The following is a 26,157-nucleotide window of genomic DNA, read 5'->3' on the forward strand; positions in this document are numbered from 1 at the left end:
ATGAGAAAAACGTAACTAAAAACCAAAAACAAGTAAAAAAAACAGAAAGAAATTATAGATTTGAGGCAGAGAGGAAAAATTCTGGTAAAATTACTGTACTATATAGCAATGACATTTCTGTTTTTTTTTTTTTTTTTTTTTAAAAAAATTCTTTTTGGTTAACAAAACCAACATATTCTGTACATAAGCTATTCATTTGGTAATTTTTCCGTTTATATGGTAACAGTTTACTGAAAATTCTGGTTATAAAATTATAGTTTTTATTACCACTCACTTAGTAAAAAATACAAAACTGAAACGTAAAGTTAACCGAATAAATGATTTGTATGCCATGTTCTAAGTCATGATAAAATTACCAAATTTTTTTACCAATTATTAAAACCTATTTTTTGTTAATTTTAACAAAATTTACGGTGCTTCCGTATAAGTGCTTCCAAAGTGCTTCCGTAAATATTACCGAGCATTTTGGTGTTCCCATAGAGCGAGAAGCATAGTTAATTTTACCATATTCTGATAGTACCATAATTTTACCATATTCTGATAGAATAGTACAAAATACTTCATCGAAGTGGAAATTTTTTTTTTTTTTAAAAACTGAATGATATGGTATTCTTCTCCCTGCTTAACAGACGTTGACGTACCACACTTAACAATCTTCATCAAGTAACTTGATATTCCTTCCTTTATTTAAAGTCTTTATTCATCCAGAAATTGGAATACATAATAAACTTCATCCGTCTCCTTCAAAAAAAAATTTGTTATTATTTAGTTATTTACTTGACGCGTGCGGGAGGTTTGGCGTCACGCCCTCAAGAGTCACAGAGCATTGTCGATAGCATCCATCCAGAGCAGGAACATCCGGAGCAAGCACGCGACCAAATGATCCCTCTCATCCCCCACCTCATTGGTGAAGAAGTTGGGGATGAAAACGCCTTCGCCTTTTTCTGATTGGTTCAGATCCTGGGATGCTGACAATGGTAAACTTTTGCTCTGAAATCATCTTTATTGAAACCTGCGATTTTGTAAGAAAGTGTGGAAGTATACGGGTTTAATAGAAAAGCAAACGGGGTTAAAGCCATCTTCTATTCCGGTGAGTTACTTGAATCTAGGTTGTTTAATAATATGTATCCTTGGTTAAACTTTAAAACAAAATATTATGATACCGAATGCCTCAATTTTGTCTAGAATTCGACATTCTCCTTTGTTAAACTTTAAGACAAAGTATTATAATATGGATTACCTCAATTTGGTCTAAAATAAGACATTTTAAATTAATTGTATCCTGGTTATTGTGAATCCGATATTTGAAATTTAAATTAATTTTGAGGCAGCTTGTATTCAATCTGATGGTACTTAAAGTGCATTATTTTAAATTTGTAGCTTTGAATTTCAACTTGAATTTAAGACAAGTAATATAATATAATATTTGATTCCAAATTTTTTCATAATCTGTTGTTTTTATTCGATGTTAAACTTTAAGATAAAGTATAAATAGTATATAGCTTGCTTCTAGTTGATCTAGAATACGACATTTTAATATAACTGAATCCTGATTGATGTGAATCAGATATTTTAAATTTTTAATTCATTTTAAGTTAGATTATAAGCAATCTGATAGCATTTAAAGTAATTTTCAATCTGTAGCTTTAAGTTTCAACTTAAATAGGACCTGTAGTGTATTTTTAAAATCAATTTTTTTTCAATTTGTTTCGCCTTTTACTTAAGATTAACTGCGTAATATGATGCTTGAATAATTCTCTGCTTAATTTTTTCTAATAATAAAAAGGACAGTCTTATAAGTATTACACAAAAGTGGCTGACATTTTCAAATGTCAAATCATTTTTAAGTAGAGATTACTTTTGTTAATACTTGTAATTATTGTTATATTTTATATATAATTATAATTCTAAAAGTGCATAAAATGTTACACTTACATGATATAATACATTCTCAGAGAAATCAGTTCAATTTCTACCAATCATATGGTACCTTGATCTTTAGTGTATCATGAAAACTTGCTACAATCTTAATATGGTGTCATTTTGAATCATGTTTTAGTTCAAATTGAACCATAGTATCTAGTAATCAGATTTAAAATGATTAATTTCCACGATTGTGTAATCCTATTTGTCTTCGTATTAAGGTTGTGGCTGTTGCTCTCCAACTTTTCTAAAGGCTCTTTTTAAAATACAAATAATAATGCTAGAAACATAATAACTTATCACTGAAACATACGAATATGTATCCGTGATGAAAGTAAAATTGAAAAGATTTGTATTGGACGCTATTATTTTCAATCATCCGGCATCTCTGAGTAAACAATCAAATGAAATATGAAAAGTACATTAAATGCCTATTCAATTATTTATTCAATTCGAGAATTAGTTATGAATACATCAGTAAAGCGATGTGGCTGACTTCAAATTACTTTATCTTTACCTGTAAGACAGGTTTTTGCTTAAAGTTTTGTAAACTAAGGAAAAGAACAGCTTCAGACCAACATTTTTTTTAAAATAAATTTATTTCTAGAAAACTTCTTTACCAATTCGTAAAAACTGTTTCATTTAACTATAATACGTATATTGCGTATCCGTATTTAAATATAATACACTGTAAAATATTTCTGAAACTAATTTTGACTCGACAAAAATGTTTCCGAAAAAAAACTCAGAGTACCTTATTTAATAACATGTTTCCGATTGAATGAGAAACATTTCTTTTGTTTTTGTTGTCGTGTTGTTGTTTCTAATGCCACTTGCCACACTAGCAAGCCTGATTGGTGAAACCAAGCAAATTTAAGACAGAAGGTGCATTTCTTGTTTCTCAGTGGCGCCATCTATTTCCAAGAATTCGTCTTCAGCCACACACACGTCACACCCGTTTATAAGGTCGACCCCTTCATACATCTATTCATTCATCCGCAGATCGTAATTTTTGACCTGGATCAGAGAACGATCGATCTCCAATCCAGTACCCCCAGAGGTACTGATTTGTTATGGGAGCATGGAGGACTTTGCGACTCGCAGATTTAACGTGTATCAGTCACCATTTACTACACGGGAAATCTTCGGCCGGCGGGGTTCGAAACCACGAACTCTCGGACATGGGCTCAGCGCCCTACCGACCAGACTATCCCGGCTTCTCTTTTGTCTTTTAAAAGTAGAAAACCGAATCGCCTTGACGCCGATTCAGTTTCAGAGCGTAGCATAGCTATCACTGCAACCATTAAATTCTAATCCATTATTATATGTTTACTCCATGTTATCTTAGGGTACCTTTTAATAGATGATGGTTGACACTGTTGATAGCCTAACCCCACAAGTGGTGTCCGATGTAGAAGGAAATGCCTATTAAACTTCAGAATATTAAAAATATTAATTCTGAAACTGGAAGAAATTATTCTATATATTACTGAAATATTGCGAAATGTTTCTGAATATATTACAGAAAGAGGTTTCAGAAATATTAAGAAACTTTTTGAAAACTACACGCATCATAGCTGCCCCATATATTCAGTAACACTTCTGGGTGTTTTTTTTTTTTTTTTTGCAGTGTATGTATTAACTATTATAAGTATTTGTCCTTTCTTTCAACAGTTCTACCTGAATGGGTAATAAATGTATGTGCTGATATTTAATTATAGAAAAATGCTACAATAGAAAGTGTATCAAGTCTTTAATATTTTGGAAAACAGCGGTTTACTGGGAACATTAATACATTTTGATATTCTTGACTAATATTTATTTAATATATTCTCTGGCTGATTTCAGAACCCTTTCTCTAATTTTGACATATATAAAACAACAATAAAATAAGCTTTAATGCATGATAAATTCCGTAAATGAAGTAAAATTTGGTAGTTTTATCATGATACCTATATGATAGTCATTTGTACGGTTAAATTTACTTTTCAGTTTGTTATTTTTTTTAAACTAAATATGAGGTAATAAACACTGTAATTTAGAAAACCAGAATTTCCGGTGAACTGTAAACCGTATGAACGAAAAAATTATCAAATGAATGGTTTAAATACCGTATGTTTTAGTGTCATTAATCAGAATAACGTTTGTTTTTTTTAATCTTAATTCGAAATGTCATTCTCTTACAGTAACGTTCACCAGCAGTATTTCTCCGTGTGGAATTTTCTTTCTCACGTAAAAGCATGTTGCCATTTTTTTGTTAAGAACTCGATAATTAGTTATGAAAAATCTGTAACGAGACGTAATTAACTTCAACTTGTTGTCTTTCCATAAACTGTCGTTGCCTTGGATTTCGGCAATGCTTTTAATAAGTTCAATGTCATATTTATTATATTCCTTTTTCCCTGTAAAATCGTAATAATTTTTTTCTTTTTTTGAAAAAAGTTTATAATTAGTCATTAAACGTCACGTTAGATACTCCGAATTCTGTATCTGTAAAACTGGTTTTGCCTTATAGTTCGACAAGTTACCGAAAAGCCTTCAATGGTGCCATTTTTGTATTCATAAAATTCCCTTTTTCATGTGAGTCATTTTTTCCGGAGAAAAAAAAAATTGGGATTGCTTCTGGAAAACTGATTTTTCCTTATTGTTTAGCTATTAAAAGAAAAGCCTTCAATAATGTTATTCTCATTATCATGAAATTCTTTTTTGTTTCCATGTGAGAGTATGAAATTTTTTGCTTTTTTTTATTCAGATTTTTAAAAGCGGCTTAACTTAAATAGTAATAGTTATCAAAATAGATCATATTTCAAAAAATAAAAAAATAAGAAGAAGAATTATTGAATAACTGTTTAAAATAATGCTATTTTTCAATTTAGTTGTTCAAAATGGACGTTGTTTAAAATATTTGAAGGAAGTTCCGTTCGCGTCTCAAAACTATTGATTTTTTAAACTCATAAAATATATACTTAAAAATAAAAGGTTAACTTTATACACAATACCTTTAAGGGCTTTTTCACATCCAACTTAAGTCATCACCATGACTTAAACCGATAAATTTTTAAAGCAGTTTATGCTAAAATCAACTGCCCGTCGACTTTAGTTAATATAATTTATTTAATATGCGAATTATTCTTAATCTAATTATTGAAAACACTGCGAACTAGTTTTTTGAGGTTGTTTTAATCCTTAATATTGCTTCTAAATTCCTTTCTTAATTTGAATAATTTTTATTTAAACTAATATGGCAGCAGTATATACTTATACCTACTTTTATCATAGTTTGTACTTTTTAACAAATTTTTTAAAGATATTTTTATTCAAAATTTGAGAAATGACTTTAAAAAGTTAATGTTCACTTATAAAAATGTAAGGAAACCGTATGTTAATTGGTTTCTTTACAGACAACTTTAGCAATTTTTAAGTTATGCAAAAAATTTTTGAGATAAATCCGTACGTATAGTGCGCCAGCAAAAAAAACTGACCACCCTGAATAGCTTTTGATCAAATGATCGGATCTTCACGTTCTAGGACTTAATCTTAATGGAGATCATTAAGATTGAGTCCTAGAACGTGCGTGATCATTCTTGAGAAGGTGGCCTCAAATATTCTAATTAATTAGGGGGGACGATATTTTAAGTCATGAAATCAGACACAAAAACGTATTTTCTCTGCAGAAACATACCTTTATTTCCACGGATTCGGATTTCTGACCTCCAAAATATAGGGGTTAGCCAAAATCTGGGTCAGATTGAAAAAAAATTGCACACAATTATAAAATTCGTTTATCCAAAGATAATTCCATTCAAGAAATAAATTTCAGTAAATATTTATTATTTTTCATTATTTAATTAAATAATTGTAGAAAAATTTTAAATTGTAAGGTATACACTCCTTAACGCCCTTTTAAAGTTCGTAATTTTACATAGCAATATGCGAAATTTGGGCTAAATCGACTGTATAGTTAATGAGAAATCGAAGATTAAATATTCGACTTCCTACAAATTTGATTTCTCAGTAACTGTTCGATCGATTTCACCCAAATTTTTTATTTTGCTATGTAAAATTACACAATTTAAAATGGCTTATAAAATAGTGTACCTTACGATTCAAAATTGTTTCTACAATTAATTAATAAAATAATAAAGAATAATAAATATTTACTAAAATTTTTTTTTTTCAGTGAATTATCTTTGGAAAAACAATTTTTACAAATGTGTGTAAAAAAGTTTCATTTCCCTTAAAAATTTCTCGAGATATTGTCAAAAAACCCGAATCCGTTGGGGTATTTTTATTCGTTTATTCAGAGAAAATACATCTTTGTGTCTGATTTAGTATCTTAAAATATCGTGTGAACTAATTAATTTGCATATTTCAGGTCATTCTCTCAACCATTAAGATTAAATCCTAAAAAATGGGTGGTCATTTTTTTTTTTATTTACGCGTGCACAGTTTAATTTGCATATAAGTTATTATCTAAAAATAGATCTGAATACTAAAATATTGATTTATGAAAATTGCTGAAATATTACTAAATAAAAGCATGCTGCTTTTCTGGCAAATTATCTTAAAAGTATATTTACAAATTACGAAATTTTTAACTTTTTTACATTTTATAATATTTGGAGAAAATATTTTTTATTGTTTCTAGAAATATTGTTACCTTTTCATTATGTTGAAGACTCGAGCAAAAATTTAAAAAATCATTTTAGAGATAACACTGTTCGAAATTTGTCGGGAAAAATGGTTAAATAATAATTTACTTAATTGTTATTTTACCATAGTCAAACAAAACAGTCCAATAACCTTAAAGATGGTATTCAGACTGTTAAGTGTGAAAAAACTGTTTATTAACTGCCTTCACCTAATACAGTTAAACAACCATAATTTTACAGCGCTAACTAGATTCACCTAATGAGTTCTTGTAGCTGAATACATATTATAGCTGAGAAGGCTTATCTTCCACTTTCATGACAGACAAAACGAGGTTTTGAGTTCCAGCGATGATTCCACAATAGTTCACTAATTCTCTTGAACACATGAAAAGTTTCCAGTACCAGCACTCCCCAATGTGTGATCCTGGACTATTAGAATACGAAACTATTATTCACGCTTAGGTGGTAGTACCATAAAGCTGCTTAACGCAAAAAAGTTTAGTATTTTCCATCTCTTACGATAAGTGAAACAACTAGATAAGGTAGTTAAACTACTTTTCAAGATTCATTTGATAAAACACAGCTCAACCACATCCTAACTTCAGTGCTCATTACCAAGCAAAAAGAACTCCAATGGCAAGTTAAATTTCTTTTTTTACAATTTTGAAATCTAGTTAGGTTTTTTAACCGTACTAGCTAGGTTTTTTAATCGTACTAGTTGAAAACGGTTTCAAAACCATAATTGTAAAAAATGGTCTTTATCGTAAATTTTACGATTAACTGGATGAGCAGACTGTTGCTGGTTATTTTACAATAATTTTAGAGTGAACACTCTAACAATGTGGACAATATTTTCTTTAATTAAAGATTGCAAGTTATATGAACGAAAAAGCAAATTATACGTGTCATGAAACAATAATGAATTAACAACTACCCTTACTGTAATTTTATTTTAATCGTTTATTTAAATAAAATAACTGAATTCCTCATGCGGATAAATGCAATTGATTATCCAGTTTCCAAATATAGCATAAAATTCTTTTAACTATGCAATATCAAGCGCCAATTTAAAATGCAGACATCGTGTGTAATCATGCGTGTGAAGACGATATCAAGGTTAAACAATGAAGATCAAAAGTTATGAAGTGAGGTTTAAATATTGTCTTTGGACGCATTTTGGTAACTTTTTTCTTGCGCAAAACGTCTGGCCAGTTGTTTTCCATCACATTTCAGTGTCAGAAGAAAACACAGACGACAGATATTGAAGTTGAGTCTAGAATAGTTTCGACACGCAATCGAATTTATTGTTAAATTAACAGCTGGTGTGTATCATCTATTGCAATGTAATAACAATCCATAGTATGAAGAGAGGTTGTTTTGTTCTTAAAAAATCATTCTTGAAAAAGACAGTAATATTTCTGCACTGATATCAACCCATTTTAAATTACTATTTGTAAATAGTTATAAAATAATTTTTCATCGTTTAAATTTACTTATTTAATACCAGATATTAAGAATCTGAGTTAAAATGAAGATTAAGGTAAAGAATTTTTTTCTTCCAAATGGTAAAACTATAATAGAACTATATTTTTATTGTTCAATTTTTTTTTTCATTTGTAGCTTATTAAGATAGTTATCAATATAGATTTTTCATTAATATAGATTTTCTCTTTCGTTAGAAATAGTGTGTCGTGTGAAATCATGAAAAATGTAAGAACAGAAAGGTATTTTTTTTTTTTTTTTTTTTTTTTTTTAATGTTTAAAGACAATTTGCGTCTTAACTGTCGGCCTCTATGCCGTAAATATGCCAAATTATATTTTAATTTATTTAGTGCATATTTACTACACTATACTACTATAAACACTTTTTAATACATATTTCTACGTTATTATCTTCCTGAAATTATTTTCACAATTTTTTTTAATGTTATTTGCGTATAAAATTATTTATTTAAATAATAAACTTCGCATTATAACATTGTAAATAAGTAAAAAATTACAAAATTGCACTTAATCTTATTTAGTGTATTTTCGATTTTGGGATTTTTCCTATGTGTTTTAATCTTTTTAATTTTGTACTTTTACTTTTCTGTAGTTTGGTAGTGTTTAGTTCACGTGCAAACGGGTGAAACCCTTATCCACAAACTCCTTCGGGGGTAGGTCGGTTACTATTGGTCTTAGTGTATGTTTACTACACTATACTAATATATACATTTTTTTATTTTGGGGAGTTTTTACCCTTTATTAAGTGTTTTTACATTGTTATCTTTCTAAAAATAAATTCGAAATTTTTTTAAAAATATTATGTTTATAAAATTATTTTTTTAATGTTTAACTTCACTTATTTTAATGCATGAAATAGATACTATATTGAACTGTAATAATATCAAAGTATGCAAATTAGTGTTGAATGTGTGTAAAAAAAATTTCTGAAAATCAGCGTCGTTCAGAAAACGTAAGAAAATTTTGAAATGTAAGAAAATTCTAGCAACAAACTAATTCATAATTCGAAAAGCAATTTCTGAAAATGAATTTTATTTACCATAAACACATAAGTTATTAAAAAAAGGAAAAAAAAACAAGTAAAATTACTTAAAGCATAATAAAATAAATTTCGGGAGTTAATTTCCGGTTTCAGTTTCGTCTGTCAGCATACGAAAAAACAACAATAATAAATTCATTTCAAAAACTCGGAGTTCAAAAATTTAAAAAGTTTTGAAAACTTTATGCTTCAAATATAGATAATAAAAAAAATTATTTGAGTTTAAATAATGATTTAACTAATTAATTATTTCAGTTTATGTTTTATTCACGCAGTTTAGCGTCACTCATACGTGTAACACAAATTAGTTGAAAAGAGTTCTATTGTGTTTTGATTTGGTTATATAGACTTAAGAAATTTTATTTTATTTCTTTATTTTTTAAATCTTGCACTCAATTTTACTCTAATATGTAAATGAGTCCTGATTATATAACCATATAGAGTTTCAATTTCAATTCATTTTATTTTCGCAACGAAATTATATTTTTCTTCCGACACGTTAACAGTTTGAAACCCCGCTGTGCTTACTCTTAGCTTCACCTTCATCATTAAAAGTAATTGAATATTGACTTAAAAACGTTTTCAAAAACAACCTTGATACAAATGAGTTACCATTTCTGTTTTGTAAACAGGTATAACCTTGGAACTGTGGGTGGGCAGAAGTTCTTCACCACCAGAGTGTGAGTGCACCCCATGGATCTGTTTTTTTCAGAAGTCAACTGACAGAAACATTCGATTGACGTTATTTGTCTGTAATCGTCGCAAGACGAATTGCACAAGCTTATGGTTTAAGTCTAAGTGTTTTTGACCTTTCTTGACAGCAGTTATGAATAAGTTAATATTTTTAGCTAATTTTAGATTTTTTTTTTGTAGTTGTTTTTAGTGTTCAGTTTGAAAAATTTGTGAACTGAATTATCTCATTGAGGCTCCGGTGCCCCTCTTATATATTTTTTTCCGACGCTGAAAATGCAGCAAATATATATTCTGGTATTTTTTTTATTATAAAAAACAGTCTAATAGGTAGTAAAAAAAATCGTATTTTATATACATTATATTTATACTAAAATATAAAATCCAAGAAAAAAATAAATTGAAAAATTTTTTGAAATTATTTTTTTTAATATTTATCAATTACTTATTTTGTTTAAAATTTATCAATAACTTATTTTGTGAATTAAATCAATTTCATTGATGAATAACTTTTTCTCTTAGATCTAAATAACAGTAAATAAATGCAAATTTGAAAAATTATTGTTTGGAAGTAAACCGTGTCTGGAATATTTTACTTTTAACCCTTTTTACTTTTTATTTATTTATTTATTTATTTATTTTTTTTTTGAAAAAAAAAACACCATTGTTTCTTGTTGTATTTCATAAGATTATTGAAATGCTAAATATAATATTTTTTACTTCTTCTAACTTAAATTATTACAAAATAATGAAAAAAGTGCAAAAAATATGTTTAATGCAAATTCTGCATCAAAAGGGGAAGCATTTTTATAGTTATGTCCTATTGTAACTCTTAGGCTTTCGGATGAATTCTACCTTTAGTGTAATGACTTTGAGTGCGGTGCCTTTAAATTAGCCATTAAATTAGTATGTAATAACAGCATATTTTTGATGATTTTGGAAAAGAAAAATCACACGCACACACCTTTTTCTAATCAGTAAAAATAATCAATTTACAGATTCTACATCAATGCGCTTACGAAAGAATTTTTACTGTTTTTTTACTATTTTATCATCGTGCGATTTTTGCCTGGAATTTCAAATATTTTTGCAATCAACAGTTTTTTTTCTAACTACAAAGAACTCTTTCTTCTACAACTAAAGCTTTCAAGATTTTTTTTTCTTTGACTTGGGAGACTTGCTTGTTTAAATGCCTTAAACAAGCATTTCTCCCAATTTATTATTATCTTGATTTGTTTGCGAATAGGAATTTCGTCAAGAGCAAAAGGCTTAATGGAGTACATTGGTTATCATATCACATTTTATTAGGAAATGTAACATTAAGTAAATAGTCGTGAAAAAATTAGTTTTCGGTTATCTACGGGAATCGAACCCTAGTAACTATTTGATATGCAAGTTTTTACTTTGCAGTGCAAGTTGTTTTAAAATCAGATTTTAAAAAAATTATGGAGAATCTGCAGTACCGTCATATTTATGACTCTACAAATGACGGGAAAATATTTCAAAAATAATGCTGCATTTTTTTAATTATGCAAATGCCCTTGAAAATGGATAAAGCAGGAAATATTTCAATTTAAAAAAAATTTACTGTTTATTTTTTCCCTTGTTTTACTTAGTATAATGTTACAGATATTGCAGCAAAGATTTCAACTATCAAGGGATGTATACAACTGCAAAATCTGTAATGAAACAAAATTAAGCTTTAATTAAAAAGCACGGTTGAAAACCTTGGACAGGGCAAAAAATTTGCTGTTACGGCTGCCTCTGGGATAATAAGTACACCCTTGAAATTTTAGTTAATTTATTTATAAAATAATAAAAAAATTTAGTTCCCATTAATTCGTTTCACGGCATTTAATTTATTCACCTTTAACTGAGCGATTGAGTGAATTTGGGAAAAAGACAGATATTTAAAATTCGATTTCTTAAAAACTGTTCGGCCAATTTCGCCCAAACTTTGTATTCTGCCTTGTAAAATTGTATTCCTTAAAATGATGTCAAAAATTTTATATCTTTCACTTCAAAGGTTTTTCGACTATTACTGTATAAAATAATAAAAAAAAATTATAAATATTTACTAAAAAATATCTTTTGCATGGAATTATCTGTGTGCAACACCATTTCATTTCGCTTAAATAGTTTTCGACCTAGGGCGAAATGCGCAAAAAATAAAATTAACATTAAAGGGACCACTTTACACCGCACTCCGTACCGAACTGTGACCATATTTCCCAGGCTGCGGCTACACCCTATATTTTATGGGATCAGGAACCCAAATAAGTCGGAAAAAGGTATGTTGACTAAAAAAAAAGTTCATTTTTGTGTCTGATTTTGTGACTTAAAATGTCGTTTGTATTAATTATTAGCTCATATTCACCACCTCGAATCATTAGGATGGAGTCCTAGAACATGAAAATTCGATCATTAAATTAAAATTTATTATTTATTTATTTTCAGTGGGAAGCAAGAGCGCTCCTGGGGAAATGACATTTTACTTTCTTGTTTTGTTCCTGTGTTTTTGCTTTTTAACATGTCAATTCACCTCTGCATTTGAAATAAATAAAATTAAAAAAAATTTGCGCACTGTACATAGTATTATTTAGGCAGGTTTATTGGGTTTTTTAATTTTTTATTTTATTGAGAAAATTGTTAAGCACCCTCATGTTTCCCCCAATAATCCTATGAAACTGAATGTTTGTTTGTCCCGTATAATCTTCTAAGCCATTCATCCTATTGAAGTGAATTTCGGCACACTGGCAGTTTGAAGCACGAGAAAGTGCTTTAAGCTATCAGTTACTATTGACAATAAAACATTCTACTTTGAACTATTCAAACGCTTCTATGTGAATTCGGGGTCCTTTGTGAAAAACGAATTTTCTCGTAGGACTGCCATTAAGTGCTGAAACTTTCATTTAAAAGATATCTGAAACACCTGATAGTTTATAGCTCTATTTAATCAAAAATGATTTTCACAGAAAATTAATTGCACATTTCTAATCATTATTCCTCTTTGATTTTTTTGGTCAAGTGAACAGAAATAAAATTATGTAGATCTTTGAAGGGATAACGACGTCGAATTAATGTTTTAAAAACTATTTTAAACTATGTTAATTGAAATGCCTCTCCATAAATATAAATGCAAAATAAATAAAAATTACAGGAATTTAATCCATAAAACTTCTGTTCTGACGAATTTAAAAATGTAAAGTCGCCTGGAAGCATAGCAAAATATTATAAAAGCAGGGAAATTATGTACCTATTAAGTGAGATTTCACGAGATAATTTTTAGCAGGGCTCAATAAATCAAATTTGTAAGTACCGTGACTCTCGTCAAAGATGATTATAACAACATTAGTGCCATTACACGGCAAAAAATTCCGGATCAAATTACAGTAAAAAGTACTAGCACTTTGGGTGCATAAACCGTTTTACCATTTATAAATTTTTATCGTAAATCCATTTTTATCGTAAAATATTATACCCTATTTCATACAGTAATATTTATTTAATAAGAGTGATTTAACTGTAATTAGTAATGTAAAAACTACGGTATATCAAATGTTTTGTTCCGTAACAAGTCCCGGTAAAAATGGATCTTACTGTAAAATGTACCAGCACCTTGAGTGCCGGTATTTTTTACCGTAATTTGAAAAGTAATTTTTCACACTATAGTTATATTGGTATTTTATTTGTTTCGGATGGCCGTAAAAAATTGCCAAACCATTATTGATACCAGTGTTGCTTTATTAATTGTGATAATAGGTACTACTGGTATAATAGTAATGGGTACCTAATATACCAGTATGTGTAGCTGATATAGGTTATATGGTCATAGGTTTTTACTGATCCCGAAAACAGCTAAGTACTGTTATTAATAGCAATATAATTGTAGCAAATCTCCACTGTTAAGAAATTGGTATTGTGAGAACTTTAATATACCTCTTTTTTTCCCAAGCAATGCATGATTAAACAGCTAGTATGCTATAAAGAAATTTAAAAAACTTATAAAGAATAAAATGTCATAGTAATTTAATTGGCTCGCTTTTCATTCTGTTATCCTTAAATATTTTTTTAAGAGAAAAGTTACATCATTGCTTCAAGAGTTTGAAACAAAAACTATCTGTTGATAGTTTAAATCTCATGGGTGAATACCTGTAAATGCCACGAATAGTTAATTTGAGATAATCAGGTGTGCAGAGAATGGTGAAATGTTTATCTTAACAATGTGATGTTACGTTTAATCGTTGCTAAAAGGGGATTTTGAATACATTGAAACAAAAAGAGTTACCGTTGTTCCGCTTAAATTGTCCATGAGCTCATCTACGGCCAGAAGTTGCTCACAATTGAAAAATAATCCGATTTTCAAAATAATGAAAATCTTTCATGTGTGAATTAACTACTGAACAAAAAAAAGGAATGTTCATGGTTTTGTTATTGCTATAATATTATCCTTTTGCTATATATATATATAAAAATTCAATCAATCACATTTAAAAATTTATCAATAATTGATTTTGTAAACTAAAGAAATTTCGAATGGTGAATAAATGTTTCTCTTAGATCTAAATAACGGAGAATAAGTGTAATTTTGAAAAATTATTGTTTGGAAGAGAGTCGTGTTTGTAAGACTTAACCTTTTACGTAGAAAAAGACACCGGAGTTTAATGCTGCATTTCATATCCAATCGCCTTACCAACGTTTTCCTTAAAATAATTAATAGACACGAGTGCAATCTTAGTGAGAAAAACCTCTCAATTTTGTTGATTCAGTTATGCCTACACTATTGTCATTATTTTTGACAAGTTTTTCGTCACAAAACCATGTGGTTTTTGACAAAACGCGAACATTCAAATATTTTACGAGACTGCTTCCTCGTTCACTTGTCATCTCAGTGCTTTCTAAGAGTTTTAATCGACTATTTCGTACCCTCGTTCCTATAATTATGTATTTTAGTAAAATGAAATTAAATGTGAACTACTATTATGTATACAATATTCAACTGTAACTCTAAATTATATGCGAAAAGTTGTTTTGATTTACGCCGATAGAACGCCATGGTAGTAACGTTTCATCTATTATAATGTTACGAATTGTCTTCGGAAAGAAATGTTTTGCTGTTGTTTGTAAGACAAGCCGAGGATATCTTGTTGGACGAGCCGAGCTCGCCAGCCATTGACTATTTGCAAATTATGTCAATAAGACGAACCTTTCGTTTGATAATAGTGCACCACAAGGGTGAAAGTACGTCTTAGTTCAAAACCCGGCAGATAGATGGCAACACCACAAGTTGATTTAGACATAGATCGCAAGGAAATGGAAATAAGGAAATTTTCTCCAGATACCTGTCCATGATATCGCTCAGCAATCCACTATAAGGCTATCGATCCCACAGATTTTATGAGCACGAATATCGCATATACTCAGTGGGTCATAGCGGAGTCGAGGCTCGAACCACGGCCGTGTCCGATTCTCTAACCTCTGGGTTAAAACGTGGCTTATTTTTTTTCTCCTATTTTGAAACCTTTTCTACTGCTCTCGTTTGCTAAACAAATTTTTCAGTTCGGTTATCGACGATTATTGAGTATTTATAGCTCTTTTATTTTATTTTGTATTTCCTTATCGATTTTGCTAATCAATATGTTACATTAAACTTAATACTTTTGACGAGAGTCATAAATTCAATCAAATTTAGTTAAGAATTACCTCAAACTGACGAAATTATTGCTCTGAACTTTTCTAGGAAACAATAGTATTATTAAAAGTTAAACCGATTTTTCCTGCGAATGGTACGGTAATACTAATGATAACTCAAAAAGGAGGTTAAAGTTTTATATATTGAGCAAGATAATTTTGAAAGGTGACCAAGAATCATAAACATAATATTGCGTTATCATAACATAAAATTGAGTTAAACATCCTAACGCCCGCTAAAAATATTAACAAAGTTTAATTAACCCATTACTTCCATTAAGAACGAACAAGACAAACTATTTGACCAACTAAAAGTTTGCATTGTATGATTATATGTCTATATGTAGCCAAACTTATAACGTTCATTTACTTCAAAACTCTCATTTTTGATGTCTCAGCAATCCTTGAGCTATATTTCATTACTTTTAACAAACATTTCGTCTCGAAATCGTGTATAATTTTTGATGAAACGAGAACCCTCTAATGTTAAACAAAATTGCTTCCTCGCTTATGTATTTTTCTCAGTGCATTTGGAGAATTATCCATTAATTTCTGACCGCATATTAAAACGGTTTCCACTGAGACGTAATTTTACTGAATTTTGAGATTTCTTTTCGCAAGCAAGTTTCCCGAGAATTCTTTCGCTTTTACGCTTTTTATTTTATGATATATAACCTGATCGATTAACCCTTTTCGGTGCAGCTAAATTTGGTTGAAAATTTTAAGCAGACAGCACATTAGCAACTGCGATCTAGCTCGTAAATTCTTAGTAAAGAGATTTACATCAACACTATACTGTTTAAAAACTAGTCGTAGCTAAAAAAAACGGTGGACGTTTAGAAGCAAATGGTTTCAAATTTTTAGTGGTTTTTAATATGCTTAGAATAAGTGTTTCCAGAATGGCAACACTGCATTGGAAAGAGTTACGTTATTTGAAATGTTGTACAAATTTGTATCCTCCAAACAAAAGATTGTAATTTTCTCAAGTTGACAAAATACTCACTCGAAACATTTCCCTTGAAATAGTTTCGTCAAAACTCAGGAAAATTAAGTACTTAATGAAAATAATTCTTAACACTTGTAAGCGTATTTAATAAATCTCCATTAGACTTGTTTTAATCTCATTAACCATTTTTGCGCTGATTCAAGAAATATAAATATATCCTAGGTGAAATATGAGCTATTCCCTTCTTGCAATCGAACTAATTTGCAAAATGTATCTTTCTCCTAATTCAAGTACAATACAATATTAAAATCTGACAAAAGATTACACACAATTGGTAATAAAAAAGCTATTAACTATAATTAAGTAAAACTTTGAGGAAATTGAGAAGAAATGTTTTTCAACAAACAAGTGTCGAGCTATAAACAGAAAAGTATACATTTGCTTAATATCTTATCTCGAATAGCGTAAACTTGATATTTGAGTTTTTCGATACTTTAAAACCTTGACATTGGTTTCTCTTGTTCCAAGCCTTTTATTTAATAACCATAAAATTGTTTTTACTATCTTTTTTGTAATTCTCACTCTGTTAAATTTTTTTCAACTAGGTACAAAAGACATCAACGTTAGCATCAAACCTGGAGTTGCATTATCCCTAAACTACGTTTTTCTGTGAGTACGCAAATTTTGATTTTTTATAATAACTTCAAGAAATTTAAAAAAAACTTGATACATGTATGACCAATACGTAAAATTTTACTGACTTGAAATTGTGGGTTATAATAATGTGTGCTAAATAAATAAAAAATATCAGTTTCTTTTTCAATTCCTGAACTTGGCTTTCTCTGCGCGTATAATTATCTTTTCATGAAGTCATTTACCTTCTTGCCTTTTCCAATTTTTATACCTTTTTGATGTGGTTTTTTTTCAGTCATTACATATTTCCAACATCTTCGCTTTTTACCATTTTTGTAAAATAAATTAGTCAACAGAATGCATTTATTTAACTTATATCTCAAACAACAAAGGTTGTTTAGTTGAGTTTCTAATTCCATCACATATCAGTTCAATTGAGATACAAAGTTAAATGAAGTTGAACTAAGTAAAAGGATGGAAAGTAAAGTTAATAAAAAGCTTAATTTTTTTTTAATATTCAAAAGCAAAAAAAAATAGATTAAGTTTTCTTATATAATTATATATTTTAGTATATATAATAATATAAGAAAATTTAACTTATATTAAATTCTCTAATACTATAGTATTTAAATTCTCTTATATTATAGTATATTAATTAGTTGTTCTTATTGATAGTTAAGTATATTATTAGTTACTAAATATTTCTAGTCGGCATAAGAAACAAAAAATAAATTGAAATTGGTCAACACTATTTTTCACAGGTTAATAAAGGCTAGACTCGCATCTAGACTCTTGCATTTAGTTAAATGACCATAGCTAACTTCTTGTTTACTTCTATTTGTAAAAATAAAATTAAGGTATATTGATAGGAATCGCAAGTTATGACAACTTATTTAGAATTTGGGAAAGAAACTATCAATAAATAAACCAAATAAACAGAAAATTTTTTGGGATCAACTGTATCTATTTACTTTGAAAATTATTGCTTCTATTCGTGAGTAATTAAGTTGTTGTTGTTTAGTTTGCAACAATATTATGTTTTACTAGATAATGTTTACTTGTCGGAAAAGGGCGAACCCAATGAAAACGAGACAATTGTTTCAAAACTTTCCATTTTAAGAGCAGACATGAGGATGTTTGATTTTCAAGTGCTTGTTGATGGAACAATGATGATGGAGTCGGAACAATCATAATTTCTTAAGATATTTTTAGTTCAAGCAACTCCATGAACAAAAAATCATAGTTTCGAAAAAGTAAACTAATAATTATTATGTTTTTAATAAAGAAGAGGTGAATACTTTAGAAATTTTGAGGTTTTTGACTCACAGAACAGAGAAAACTTAGCTCAAATTTTCTATTTACTCTCTACTTCACAAAAAAAAACTTAACAATTATCTGTTTGCTCCATAGAAACTTGGTTTTTTTTTTTCGTTTGTGGTTCATGGGTGTTTCTCGTATTAAAAAAAAATCAGAGTACAAAGTTGTTGCTTTCTCCTCTGAAAATCAACTCCCCTTTAAAATTTAAAAAGTTCAGTCTTGGTTATATTTGATTCAGCGCTGTAAATCTTTTAAAACCTAAAATAACATACTTTTTTCCCAAAACTTTCATTGATATGAAAAGTATTTGGTCAGTGAAAATACAGACAATGAAAAAAAGAAGAATCAATAGTATATTTCCTCTTAATTTTCATCTTAAATATGATAATTTAATATACAGTTCGGTCTAATTTTATAATCATTTTTTTGGTCTAATTATATAATAAATTATATAAAGATTATATAATGATCAAGAAAAGAAATGAAACAATTTTCCTCTCGATTTTTGGAGGCCATAATTCTCTCTAAGAATTGGCATTTGGAACATAATCGTGTAATATTTTTGGATTATAAATGAATTGTTTTCAAGTGTAGTTCAAACCAAAAAAAAAAATTGGGAAAGTGAAACTTAGAATTCCGTATACGTTAGTATTTCTAGACTAGGTGTTTGTATTTACGTTATCAATTAATAATACACCAACTATGGATTCTTTAAATCTCATATTTTCTGCCATTCATGTTACTTATTGATTTTGTCATACATATCCCCAATCTCTTTCTGCTTTAGACCCCCCAATAATCGACATTTGTTTGCGGACCCCCAGCTTTATCAATTAAGTTCAATAGTATTTCGAACATATAAATCAAATAAAGGTTACTAATTATTTTGAAATATTTAAATATTGAATTTGAGTCGTGATGTATCCCCTTGCCGTCAGGCTAACCGTGGGAGGTTTTCGTGGTATTCCTCTCCGTGTGACAAAAATGCGAGTTAATTCCATCAAAAAGTTCTCCTTGAAAGCAAATTTCTTCCAATATTTGATCCACGAGTTCTTTTGCCTTCTGGATTGGGTTCAAAATTACAAGGCTACGGAGTTGAGCATTAGTAGTCGTAAACCCCCATAAAATGGGTCCGATGCTCAAAACGGTTATAAAATATCAAATTTGAGCCGTGATTGCTCAGGAGATAGAGCATTAGCCTTCCAATGCCGTGACCCGGGTTCGAATCCCAGAGATGGTTGATCGATACGAATTCCGCATCCTGCTTGCACCGACCACAGTGCTGACGTGAAATATCTTCAGTGGTAGACGGATCGTGGGTTAAAGTCCCCTTGCCGTCAGGCTAACAGTGGGAGGTTTTCGTGATCTTACTCGCCATGTAACGCAAATGCGGATCAGCTCCATCAGAAAGTCCTCCACGAAGACAAATTTCTCCCAATACTCGATCCAGGAGTTCCTTTGTCTTCTGGATTGGGTTCAAAATTATAAGGCTACGAGTTGAACATTAGTAGTCGTATACCCATAAAATTGGATCGGCTGTTCAACGACGCTTTTAATATAAAATAAAAAAATATCGAATTTGAGCCGTGATGTATCCCCTTGCCGTCAGGCTAACCTTGGGAGGTTTTCGTGGCTTTCCTCTCCATGTGACGAAAATGCGGGTTACTTCCATCAAAAAGTTCTCTAGAAAGACAAATAATTAGCTCAATAAAGTCCTTTACGAAACCCCTGTAACTTTTTTACGGAACCTTAGGGTTCCGCAAAGCACTTTTTGGGGAACCGCTGATTTATAGAATGTCTGTTTCGTCAAGTTTTGCATTTTGCACTTCGATCAAAGTGCTTTATGTGTTATTCTATCAAAAGATTTCGTTAATAAAAGATTGTTTTTAATGTGCTAAGTGCGTTTTTTTATAAATAGATTTCGTCAATAATAGATTATTGACAAAATATAAATATCATTGCAGGTTTCAAAGATCATAATTGGTTGAATAAAATCCTAACTTAGGGAATCTCTGTAACTTTAATAGGGAACCCTAAGGTTCCGCAGAGCATCTTACGGAAACCGCTGACTAATAGAATGGCTGTTTCGTCGAGTTAAGCATTTTGCACTTCGATCAAAGTGCTTTATGTGTTTTTCTATCAAAATTCAACTCGCGCTAAACTATTTTATGAGATTTAATTTCTGTTATAAACGAAAATCAAAAATTAGAAACGATAAGCTAATAATTATAAAAGTTGATTCGTGAAAAAGCTAACGCAGGTGTGAGTTAAACAGAATTAATCTGCCTTTATCGCAAGAAACATCAAATGCAGTAATTGATTCATACTTTTTTTTATCAACTCTAGGTTAAAATAAGTAAAAGCTCTATAGAAATAACGATTTATTCATGACGTCAATTCGTAAAAGAATTTCACCATTATCAGGTAATATTTATTCTGTCACTGATGGAACGGGATTAATTGTTTTTTATTGACTTAACAAAGAGAAACGCGCACAAATTGTTTTTCTAGCTTTTATTTTATTTTGTTATCTCCAACAATGTAGGCGAATTTTACAGAATTGTTTTACTGTCTCTTATTTATTTCCTTAAAGAATTTATAATATTTATATCAATGCAATGTTTGGTAAATAAGTAGTAAATCAATATTGCGTTATTAAATTTTGGGAATGTTTAGTTGCAATAAATTGCGCCATGTTTATAATGAATGCATTGTTATTTTAAACAGTGTCAGTCTTTCCTAATAGAGGTTCATATAAAGAGTTTTAAAGGATGTTAAACTTTGACATTTTTATTAGTAATTTATCGTATTCGAAATAACTTAGACGCGAAGCATCTTCTTCAAACACAAATCTTAGGGGCAATAATTTAAAAATTTGCATACAAACATTAAATCAAAATAAACGTTATTTTATTTAATTTTACCAAATATTTTGAAATTATAATCCTTCATTTTTGTTAAATATTTAATTTTATTTAATATTTATTCACTATTATTATATTTTATTTTATTATTATATTTAATTACATTATTGTGTTTTGTTATATTATTATATTTTGTTATTTATTTCTGTTTTATTTATTTGGTAAATTTCGCCCTTATCGTTGAGTTATGTGCTTGAAAAAAAGTGATTATTGAAACATCTTCCTTTGTTTACTCTCTCAGATAAATCGCATAAATAATTAAACTATGTATATGATTCTTTGATCGATAAAAAGATGCAAATTTGCTACAAACATAACAAAGTACGTTTGTTTGCATGCTTTCAACAAAAAGTATGTTTTCGTTCAAATTAATTAACAGCATCGTTTCCTAGTTTAAAAAAAAACGATAATGACTTAATTTAACACCTCAATTCATCTTATTTTCACACGCTTCAAAGTTCCTAATTGTGTTATTAAATGATTCGTGATATTTAGTGAAAAACACAGAACTGAGAAGTAAATTTAATCAAACAAATGGTTTTTTATACTATTCTTAAGGTATCATGATAAATTTACCAAATTTTATCGCATATTGTAAAACCATATATTATCCTTAATTTTATCAAATTAACAGTGAGATATGGATAAGATTAACAATAATCATTACCAAAGCGCTTCTCTAAAAATTACCGAGCTTTTTACAAGCTTGCAAGATTGTTCTAAATCCTAGTTAAGTTGAAGATTAAGGTAAAAAAAATTTCTAAATGAAGTACCACGTATAGTACAAATGTTGTAAGGAAAGTATATTTTTGTAATTTAAATAGTTTATATCCACATATAGCTTATTTAGATAGATATTAACATAGATTTCTCAATAAGATGCTGCGGCGGATCCAGCGTGGGGGGGGGTCATAGGAGTCAGGACACCCCTCCCCAAATTGAAGGAAAAAAATAAAAATAATAATTTTTTTAATAGTTTACAAAAGAAATAAAATATTTTTAAAATTATTTAAGGGGGAATCTGAGTCTATGATCCCCACCAGGAAAAATTTCTCGGTCCGCGCCTGATAAGATAGATTTTTTTAAACATTAGAAATAGTGTTTCGTGGTAAATCGTGAAAAATGTAAGGGTGGTAAGGTATGACTTTCTTTTTAAGTTAAAGGACAAATTGCGTCTTAATTGTCTTTATCTCGTAAATATGCAAATAATAAAATAATTATGTTAAAACTTATTTAGTGTATATTTACTACATTATACTAATATATACAGTTCGGAGGAATTTTTACACTTTTAATTCCATTTTTTTGCATTGTTATCTTTTTTTGTAATTTTTGCATTTTTATCTTTTTTTGCACAGTTTTCAAAAATTTTTTAAAAACCTTATGCATATAAAAATATTCATTTTAATTTTGAATTACACTTATTTTAATGTATGAGATCGACACTAGATTGAACTTTAATCGCATCAGCGCCATAATATTGAGCGCGGAGAAAAAAATTCTGGTAAAATTGCCGTACTGTATGGTAATGGCATTTCTCGTCGAAAACCATAATTCTGATTAATAAAACCAAAATATACGGTATTTAAACCATTCATTTGATAATGTTTCCATTCCAACAGTTTTCCAAAAGTTCTGCTTTTTAAAATTATAATTCTTATTATCACACATTTATGAAGAAAATACAAAATTGAAAAGTAAATTTAACCGAAGAAATGATTTTTAGGTCGTGTTCTAAGGTAACACGATTTCAAAACATTAATTTTGGTATCCTCAAACACAGCACATTTTACCATACCCTGGTAATTTAAACCTCACTGTTTCGCTCAGTGTATAAATTTCCCTCAGAAATTTAAATAACTTTAAACAGCGTAACCACAAAGCTCGTAAATTGTTTCATTTCAATTCATGAAATATGCATAATCTGCATTTTTCATATTAAAATATGCAGCGATCAGAAAATAATGTCAGTTAACGAGTATGCATATGCAAATCTACTACAATAAGCACGTGAACGAAAAATCCCATTACTTTCTCTTGCTTAAAAATAGAACAACAACTTATATTTCTCTTTGTATTTCTCTTTAATATTAATACGAAACTCAAGAGGGTGGCTTTCCTTGTAGCTCAAATCGAATATCGTTTTCTTCCTTATGCTCTCATTTACTAGAAACAGGAATTTACGATATTTCTCAGGATTATGTTCTGTCTTTATTTAAACGTGACGTCTTTTGTCTATATCCGACCAACTTATAAATATAGAAAGAAGTTTTTTTTTTGTTGATTTTTTTAGAATAAAAAAGAGAGAAAAGAAACCGGTTTTTCCGAAGGCTTCAAGGCCGCATCTTTTGGTATTATTATCCTTTTACTGTTTATTCATTAGGGACTATATCTATATAACAAGTTCGTTAGTTATTTGAGAGACCAAGTGTCCTCAACTCAACCGTTTTAATCACTGTAATAAATTTCAAAATCAAACACAAACTAACTGATCATAGAATCGCTAAAAAATAAATTTAAATAATTAAGTTAAATTAAATATAAAATAATTTCATAAAAATTAAATATAAAATAATTTCATAAAAATTAAATGAATTATTTCATTCGATTTCAAATGCAATGATATTATCAATTTGAAGTATACTATTTTCTATACAACCAAACTAACAATCTCAAATTAATTTCTTTCATAAGTATGATACCTTTCTTTATTGCCATAAATGAAACTAATTCACCTTGTCAACATTCAATTTCATTCACTTTTCACTATTGACTAATAAAAAATTGTTGCTAAATAATTTATTTTCAATAAAATATTTCTTTCTGTATGTTTTACTTTGAAATATATATTGAAATTATTTGTTACTTTCCCTGCGTGTATAGAAAAATTGTGGTAAATGTTTTACTAAAAACTCATCAAATTAATATTAATTCTAAGTAAAAATTGTTTTAGTGACCAATAAGCATAAATTTGTGAGCATACATCTTTCAATGCAATGCATCAAATAGTTTTTCAAGTTGTGTATTCATGATTTCACTATCCATGTTTTATTCAGCTTTCAGATATATTTTCCGCTTATTTTATGAGATATTCTTTGATTTCATGTAACCTTTTCTACTATATAAGATAAAACACAATCAGGCAAACATTTTTGCTATTTATGAGAAAGAGATTATGAGATTAAAGAAGAGCTTTAAAATTAAATGTAATATTTAAAAAATTTTGCACGTTAAAATTTTTTTTTAATGTAGATGAAATGTTCATGACAAAATAACAATAAAAGGAAAATGAAACTGAATAAGATTACTGAAAAATTGTGATGAGCAACAAAGGCCAATTGATGGTGAATCAACATTATGGATGGAAAAACAACTTTACAGTTGTTGAATAGACTACGCGGAACTTTTAAGCAATATCATAAGAACTAGTAGATGAAACTTTTAATACAGGAGTGTACAGCAGGGAGCTTATAAGAACTAATAGATGATTTTTACAGGAATACTAACGTTAAGCTATATTATATGGGTTAGTACACTGTAAAAAATTCCGGTAAAAAGTATCGGTACTCAGGGAGAATACATGAACGCTACTCTCAAATTAAGGAAAATTTATGAATGCTGGTACTGGCACTGAATATTGGCACTCAAGTTGCCGGTATTTTTACGGTAAAAATGTATTTTACTGATGATGTACCCAAAAACCGATAATTTATACCGTAATTTTATCCGGAATATATTTTTATTTTAGTGTAGTCACTTCACTAGTAAAATAACTCATTAAATTCAAACTTATTTCTTATTATGAACAAAACGAGATTAAAAAATTTGCTTTAAATTTGCTTCTTATGTTGCAAAAATAAAATCTTAGAATAAAATTATTATTTAGACATTTGAAAAAAAAATACATAATATAAAATTGAAAATTGTATTTACTTTTACAGAAATGTCTTTAAAAAAATATGAAGATGAATAACCAACATTTAAGTTGAAAAAACAACTTTAGTGTAACTAATTGATGCAAAACTAATTTTAAGCAACATAATATGAACTAATCGAGGATCATCACGAGAAAAATTAAACGAAGTAACATTACGTACATTTGTAGAAAAACAACTTTACAGTTATTAATCGATGAACATTCAGCAGGGAATTTTAAACAACATTAGTAGATTTTTATTGGAAATATCTGCATTGCACGGGTTAATCGATAGAAAAGTAACATTTTTGATGGACTTTAAAGTCTCTGATAGATAAGTGCATGGCAGAGAAGCAACTTGAGAGCAACGAATGAATGATTATTATTATACTGGTAGGTAACATTACATTGTTTAATAGGTGGAAAAGTTATATGGAAGATAAAAAAAAAACATTTATTACTGGCACATACAGAACAGACAAAATCATTGGATCTAGTAGATGAGGAAAGAACTTTTAATGCAAAGCAGAATAGATAAGTAAGCAATGAGGTATCGTTGGGGGAAGAAACCATAACGATTGTTAATAGATGGATGAACAAAATATACAGAAAATTATTAGATAAATAACATTGTAAGGATATTGCCATAGTAGATGGTTTATGAATGAAACTATAAAAGGAATTAATAAACTTTAACAGATGAATGGTAGTAGGTGAAAAAAACGGTATTGTAGGAAATAAATTGAAGTTCAACCATTTCATTTCTACCTGACATCTTGCGTAATACAATTTACTTCCAACATACATCTCGTGATATTTAATCAATTTAAGGTTTGAAGTTAATGAATAAGTACACTGTTAGAAATTAAATAACAATTTATTTAATTGTTAATTTACCATATTCAAACAAAACAGTCAAATAA

The 26,157-nt window shown here is 28.9% G+C and overlaps 1 protein-coding gene across 7 annotated transcripts in view; it reads left to right on the forward strand.

Moving 5' to 3' along the window:
• The window catches only part of LOC107449895 (uncharacterized), a 134,918-nt gene that overhangs the window by 70,102 nt on the left and 38,659 nt on the right, over positions 1-26,157 (forward strand). For 4 of the 7 annotated variants that reach the window (XM_043043680.3, XM_043043685.3, XM_071184241.2 and 1 more), the window contains one exon: positions 17,050-17,113. The gene's annotated coding sequence lies outside the window, so the exon portion shown is untranslated. Of the gene's footprint in view, positions 1-962; positions 1,091-8,045; positions 8,116-17,049; positions 17,114-26,157 lie in introns of those variants that run through there. The other 3 variants (XM_043043683.3, XM_043043682.3, XM_071184242.2) reach the window with 3 other exon arrangements.

Source organism: Parasteatoda tepidariorum, chromosome 10, assembly GCF_982258835.1.
Source record: "Parasteatoda tepidariorum strain Cologne lab strain chromosome 10, Ptep-v5.0, whole genome shotgun sequence".
NCBI lineage: Eukaryota > Metazoa > Arthropoda > Arachnida > Araneae > Theridiidae > Parasteatoda > Parasteatoda tepidariorum.